We start from the raw sequence: 8,025 nt of genomic DNA on the forward strand, positions 1-8,025 counted from the left end.
TCTGAGCTACACGATGTACAGGGCCTGGAGGGTGGAGGATCCCGGAGAGGCGTATGCTCAATTTCATTTGTTAGTAGCTTCTTGTTAGAAACTTGCATGTGATCTGTTTCTACATAAAAATCTGATGATCTTTAAGACCCATGTTGGATTTTTTTTTTTTTTTTTTTTGGTTGCACTGGGTCTTTGATGCTATGCGGGGGCTTTCTTTAGTTGCGGCGAGCGGGGGCTGTTCTTCGTTGTGGTGCACGTGCTTCTCTTGTTGTGGAGCACGGGCTCTAGGCACATGGGCTTCAGTAGTTGCAGCACATGGGCTCTAGAGCACAGGCTCAGTAGTTGTGGCGCATGGGCTTAGTTGCTCCGCGGCATGTGAGATCTTGCCGGACCAGGACTCGAACCCGTGTCCCCTGCGTTGGCAGGCGGATTCTTAACCACTGTGCCACCAGGGAAGTCCCCGCGATTGCCTCTTTAAATTAATATTTTATGCTGTTTCATTGCAAATGACTATCATAAAATTGCAATAAACATATTAAATAAAGCACCAAATATGTAATTTGTTTGGACTATGAATGAATGAAAGTCATTAAAATTCATAAGCAAATCCTATTCACAAGCGTTAATTCGCTGAAGTTCAAAAGCACACAACAGAAAGCCATCACCTTAGAACAAGCTAATTAAGGCAAAATATTAAGGGGAAGTCAGAGATTCAAGAAGTCTTTGCCTGCCTGCCATCCCCGAAGTGGGACAATGGAAACGGACACGTGCATTTTGTGCAGCCCCATCTGGGCAGCTGCGGGAAAGTGGAAAGAAGGAGGGGCCTCCTTAGGGCAGAGGAGCGGAGGCAGCTCACATCCCAGCTCTAGCTCTTTCCAGCTCTGGGAAGGCAGTCTTGTGGCTGAACTTCTCACCCTAGTCTCTTCCTGTGTAACCGTAGGTATAACCCCGCCCTCCGCACCCTCCAGGGCCACGGGATCTTAATAGGGTGTGCAGACAACGCGAGCCAGTTCCTGCTGCCCAGTGCTTTTCCTACTCTGTTCCTCCTTCTGATCCCCTCCTCCAGGAAGCCTTCCCTGATGGCTCCACGCAGACGGGAATCATCTGTTGAAAAGACTATTCTTTCCCCCATTGAATTGCCCTGGGACCCTTGTAAAGAACTGACTGGCCATACACCTAGGCGTTAATTTCTGGACTCTCAGTTCTATTCCGCTGATTCGTATGCTGGTGTCACACGATCTTTATTGCTGCAGCTTTATGGTGAGTTTTGCAGTTGGGAAGTGTGATTCTTCCAACCTTGTTCTTCTTTATCAAGATTGTTTCAGCTCTTCTGGGTCCCTTGAATTTCCGTATTTTAGAATCAGCTTGTCCATGTCTGCAAAAAAAAAGCAGCTGGGGTTTCAATAGGGATTGTGCTGTCTCTGTAGGCCAATTTGGGAAGTATCGCCATTTTGACAATATTGCCTTCCAATTCAAGAGCATGGATAGCTTGCCAATTTTTTGAATGTTTTAAATTTCTTTCAATAATGTTTTATAGTTTTCAGTGTACCAGTTTTGCACTTTTTTGTTAAATTTATCAAGTATTTTATTCTTTGTGATGTATTGTAAATCAAATTGTTTTCTTAAATGTATTTTTGATTGTTCATTGCTAGTGTATAGAAATACAATTGATTTTTGTATACTGATCTTACATCCTGCAACCTAGCTGAATTCATTTATTAGTTCTAATAGGTTTGTGTGAATTTTTTTTTTTTAGTATTTTCTATATCTAAGAGCATGCCATCTGCAAATAGAGATAGTTATTCTTTTCCAACCTGGATGCCTTTTATTTCCTTTTCTTGCCTGGTTGCACTGGCTGTACTGTCTGGTACAATGTCGAATAGAAGTGATGAGAGTGGACATCCTTGTTTTCTACCTGATCTTAGGGGAAGCCTTCAGTCTTCTAACATTAAGTATGATGCTAGCTGTGGGTTTTTCATAGACACCCTTGATCAGGTTGAGGAAAATCCCTTCTGTTCCTACTTTGTGGAGTGTGGGTTTTTTCTTTCATGAAAGGGTGTTAGATTTTGTCAAATGCTTTTTTTGCTCTACTGATCTGATCACATGACTTTTGTCCCTTATTCTATTAATATGGTGTTACACTGATTGATTTGCATATGTTGAACCAACCTTGTATTCTTGGGATAAATCACACATGTTCATGGTATGTAATCACATGTTCATGGTATGTAATCACATGTTCATGGTATGTAATCTTTTTCTATGCTGCTGGATTTGCTTTGCTAATATTTCATTGAGAATTTTGTGTCTATTCATAAGAAATACTGATCTGTAGTCATCTTGTCTTCTGGTGTCCTTGTCTGGTTTTGGTAATACCAGCCTCATAGAGTGAATTGGAAAATGTTCCCTCTTAGAAGGGTTTGGGCAGGATTACAGTTAATCCTTCTTTTTACATTTGGTAAAAGTCACCAGTGAAGCCATCTGATCATGAGCTTTTCTTTGCAGGAAGTTTTTTTGACTACTAACTCAATCTGTTTACTTGTCAATCTATTCAGATCTTATATTTCTTCTTGAGTCAGTTTTGGTAGTTTGTGTTTTTCTAGGAGTTTGTCCATTTCATCTAGGTTATCTAATTGGTTGGTGTGCAGTTGTTCTTAGTACTCCTTTGTAATCCTTCATTTCCGTAACATCACTGGTAATGTGCCCCCTTTCATTCCTGATTGTCGTAATTTGAATCTCCTCCCTTTTTTTCTTACTCTCGCTGAAGCCTTATCCATTTCAGTGATCTTTTCAAGGAATCAACTTTTGGTTTGATTGATTTTTCTCTATCGTTTTTCTATTCCCTATTAATTTCCACTCTCATCTTTAATATTTCCTTCCTTCTGCTTGTTTTGGGTTTAATTTGATCTTCTGTTTCTAGTTTCTTAAGGTGGAAGTTTTGGTTATTGATTTGAGATCGTTTTTCTTTTCAGTGTAAGTGTTTAGAGCTATTAATTTCTCTGAGCCCTGCTTCAGATGCATCCCATCAGTGCTAGTATGTTGTCTTTCTATTTTTTTTTTAACATCTTTATTGGGGTATAATTGCTTTAAAATGGTGTGTTAGTTTTGTCTTTCTATTTTAATTAATCTTAATTTGTTTTCTACTTTCCCTTGTGATTTTTTTTCTTTGACCCATTGGCTTTTAGTAGTCTGTTGTTAAATGTTCACGTATTGTTGATTTCTCACTTCATTTCATTGTAGTTGGAGAACTTACTTTGTATGATTTAATTCCTTTTAAATGTATTGAGATCTGTATGATCCAACATATGGCCTATCCTAGGGAATGTTGCATGTGCCTTGAGAAGAATGTATACTCTGTTTTTGGGTGGAGTGGTCTGTAGATGTCTGTTAGGTCTTATTGGTTTGCAGTGTGGTTCAAATCTTCTGTTTCTTTGTTGACATTCTGACCAATTGTTCTATTCACTATTGGAAGTGGGGGAGTAAAGTCTCCAACTGTTATTATTAAATTATTTCTCCCTTCATTTCTGTCAGTTTTTGTTTTATATATTGGTATTTTGGGGCTCTGTTGTGAGTTGCATAAATTTTTATAATTCTTATGTTTTCTTGATTGATTGACCCTTTTTGCCTTTATAAAATGGTATTCATTGTCACTAGAATACCATTTTATAACGTTTAAAAATTGTCACAACAATTTTTGACCTCAAGTCTATTTTGTCTGATATTAGTATAGCCACTCCAGCTCTTTTTAGTTACTATTGGCATGTTGTATCTTTTTCATCCTTTTACTTACAATCTATCTGTGGCTTTTAATGACAAGTGTGCTGCTTGTAGGCAACATAAAATTGGATCATGTTTTTGCCCCATTTTGCCTTTTGATTAGAGTATTTAACCCATTTACATTTAATGTGTTTGCTGGTAAGGTAGGTTTACATCTGCCATTTTACTACTTATCTCTATGTCTTGTCTTTTTTGTTCCTCTAGTTCCTCCATTCGTACCTTTCTAGTGTGCCATTTTAATTCTCCTGTTTCTTTTGCTATATATTTTTTAGTATTCTTAGTGCTGCCCCAGTGATTAGAATTGACATCTTAATTTATAACAGTCTAGTTCTGATGAATAATAACTTAAGTAGGATACCAAAGAAATTGTGCTCCATTCCTTCTCCCCTCCTTTGTGCCATTATTGTCATACAAATTACATCTTTATTTTATGACCACTGGCACCAATATACAATTCTTGCTCTATGCAGTGGCCTCTTATATCGGGGGGAAATAGAGTTGCAAGCAATAATACAGGTACACTGTCTTTTATGTTTACCTCTGGAGTTTCCTTTACCTGTGCTTTTCATTTCTTCATGCAGAGGTGAGAGGGTGGGTCGGGGGAGAAGAAAGAAATAGAAGGACTGTGGAATTTTCAAACACTTTGGAGAAGTGGGTGTGTGTCCCCCTCCCCACACCTCCCCTGCTTCTTTCCTGTTTGGAGGAAACATCTGATGGTGACCGATTCAGGGATACTCTGGGCTGTTCATTAACGAGCAGTGCCGCACGGCTGTTTCTGCTTCTGTGTCTCTCCCAGAGCTGAAGTCTTCGGCTGGGCCAGGACCCACTTTTGCAAAGAAGGAGAAGATGGGCATCTGACTTTCTGTTCTCTTTCCCTGCCAGCTCGAGATACACTCATCTGTGGTCTCCTGCATGGATGTCTGTCTGTCCAGAGAGCATAAGCTCCTGGCACTTGTGAATGGCCTCAGGTAGGGAGCAGGCTTCCCCAGGCTCTGGTTCTAGGTCATGTGAGCCAGCCTGACTTGCCAGAACTCCCAATCCCATTAGCGTTTTGGGGACTGGTCTAGCTGATGATACAAAGCAGTTTCTTATTCTTCATTCACCCCCCAGAGAGGGCCAGCTGTGCAGAGGTGGGATTGCAGACTTCCTGGGCCTTGTCGCCACAGATGACCTCAGCACCCCCATCTCACACCAAGCCCCCGACTCAGAAAGAAGGGCTGTGGTCTGCTCCAGGTACAACAAGGGCTTCGGAGTCAGATTTTGATTTGAGCCCTGGCTGTGTGACTTCAGATAAAATAATTTGTATCTGAGTTTCAGTTTTGTCCTCTATACAAACAGGGGCACAGTGATGAAGCCAGTGGGCTTAGGAGCGCGGCCAGCGCACAGTAGGTCCTCAGCACACGGTCTTCCTGTGATTGTCTACGTGAGCTGCTGGGAGGGGATGTGAGACGAATGACCGTCTCAGAGGGCTGGGAAGAGCTGGGGTGGCCAGTGAGGCAAGCCTGGCCCACACTCCCTGTTACCACTGAGATTTCAGGTTGTTGGTCCTCCCTCACTGTCCCTACTGTCTCTAAAAACCACAGTCCCTCCTTACTTGTATTCTTCGCATGCACAACCAGAGAAGGAATTCATGCTGTGAATTACTGTAAGCGCATCTCGCAAGGTGGGGGATACAAACAAGAAGATGTGCCGAGAATCCCCAGTGTCCTCTGGGGGCGGCCGACTGGTCGAGAGCGAGCTGTGCTGACGGTGATTTGCGCTCCGTCTCTGAGAGCACCCCCGCCCACTGCGTACCCCGGAACTTCAGTTCAGGGTCTGGCCCTGGGCCACAAACGTGGAGATAGATGCAGAGGAGGGACGTGGTGTGTTAGGATTCACCCCTGCCCTGGGCATCCCCACACAACAGGATGCCCACCCTGTTTTTAATCCAGAGTTCCTGGGGTGATTGCCATTCTCTGCACTGACTCTGTCAGTCCATTGAACAAGCCTGTCTCTCAGCCAGCAAGCAGGGGCTGGGGAGGGAGGAGAAACCCAAATTGAGGGTTTCTGCTCTATTGAAAGCAGTGATTTTATGCCAGGGCCCCCATTCTGCAGTGAGCTGGATGTCGGCTCCTTAAGTGCTTGGACAGAGGAGAGCGTGCTCAGCTGGGAGCCCTGCGTCTGGGGGCACATCCCTCCCCTTCTGCGACCTCAGTCTGCCCCTGATCCTCCAGGCCCCTTCCTGCTCTGGAAGTCTGCTTTCAAAAACAAAACGTGGACTAAGCTATAGGCAAAGAGGTCTTTCAGTAGCTCATGGGTGTGCAGCCTTTGGGAAGGTCTCAGTAGAGCCCCCTCCCCAGGTTAGTTATAGCAACTAACCTGGGCTTCAGAATCAATAGACCCAGGCTCTCTGGCTGTGTGACCTTGGGTAGGTCACTGCAGCACACTGGGCCCAATTCCCCATCCATGAAATGGGCCACCTGTGTCTGGCCTGGGACGTCGCCCAGCCCTTGGCATTCCAGTGATTTTAGTTATTAGTGCCTTTGACTTACAGCTTAAAGCCTTTCCCATCGTTCGCTGTTTATGACTTGCAGCTCCCTAGAGGAAGGTTGCCAGCATCCCCACTTTCCATGTGGGAACACTGAAGCTGGGGAGGCTCAGAGACAGGCTGAGGGTCACCCAGCTCCTAGGACAGGGCCAGGACTTGTGCAGTCTGTGTGGTTCCCAAGGAAACGGAGGAGAAAGAGAGACTGCAGCTTTGGAGCGTCCTGGGAGAAAAGGACCCGTCTGCCATGTCCCTTCCTCCCAGGGGTGCAGAGGGAGACCGCCTGGACGCTGCTTGGGCCCCAGGCCACCTCCTCCCTCTCAGAGGGGACACACAGGAAATCACGTTGGGGCAGGGGTAGGGAGGGTCCAGGTCACATTCCTGTGGTAGCATGGCCTCGTGAAGGCAGTGACGGTCCCCAGGGCCCCTTTGCCAAATGGACCGTAGTTTGGTGTCCTGGACGGGCAGCTTCAGTGAAATCACCAGGAGGGACTTCCCTGGCGGTCCAGTGGTTAGGACTTTTTTTTTTTGCTGCAGACGTCAGTAGTTTATTGTTTGTTTAGTCCAAACACATTCAAGATGGAAACTCAAAGAATGCTTTCCACCTGAAACAATTAAACTAGATACTGCTAGCGTATAATGCTTAACACATTACAGCAATAAAGATGGTAATCCATTGTCTTCTATACCTACTAAAGCCAAGATGGTGAAGCCAGTTTCTGCTGAAGGCTCGGGTTCAATCCCTGGTCGGGGAACTAAGATCCCGAAAGCCGCGCGTCCAAACAAACACACAAAACAAACCATAAACCTAAAGGTAAAATTCAGAACTATACAAATTCTAGAAGATAACATAGGAGAAATCACCAGGAAACCCAGCTTCCATGGAGATTGGGACATGCAAAGGCCTGTCACTACTGGTGATACAGTTTTAATTGTATTCACGTGGACCAGATTTGGGGTGCTCTGTAAATTTCGGAGTAAAATGGAAAACAGGACGGATATCACGTCCAGCCGATGAATCGCTACAGAAGGAGCATAGATCTGGGTCATGGCCGGCCTTGCCTCCAACTCTGCCACCTCCCAGCTGCGGAACCTCAAGCTGGTCGCCTGGACTTTCCCAGTGTCCATCTCTGATCCCTGATTTGGGCTAACAAAAGTACAGTGGAACTTAAATAGATAATATACAAGAATGAAGGTTCTAGACTCAGACGCGAGGGTCTGAGTCCTGGCTCTGTCCACTTGTGACCATGTTTTCCCATGATCTGTTGCTGCGTCATAAACTCCCCTAGCACTTAACAGTGTCAAACAACAACCTTTTTTTTTTTCGTTTTTTTTTTTCTGTGGTACGCGGGCCTCTCACTGTTGTGGCCTCTCCCGTTGCGGAGCACAGGCTCCGGACGTGCAGGCCCAGCGGCCATGGCTCACGGGCCCAGCTGCTCCGCGGCACGTGGGATCCTCCCGGACCGGGGCACGAACCCATGTCCCCTGCATCGGCAGGTGGACCCCCAACCACTGCGCCACCAGGGAAGCCCAATCAACAATTTTGATGTGTATCCTGATTTCTGCGGGATAAAGAGGGACATTTTGTAATAATAAAGAAGACGAAATAACCCTCAGAATTTATGGACCAGTAACAGCTTTAAAATACATGCAGCAAAATCTGGTAGAACCAAAGGAAAAACAGATACATGATCCTAGTGGGAAACCTCAGTACCCTTCTCTGTATAGTTGAT

This window comes from Delphinus delphis, chromosome 11 (assembly GCF_949987515.2).
Source record: "Delphinus delphis chromosome 11, mDelDel1.2, whole genome shotgun sequence".
Classification (NCBI taxonomy): Eukaryota; Metazoa; Chordata; class Mammalia; order Artiodactyla; family Delphinidae; genus Delphinus; species Delphinus delphis.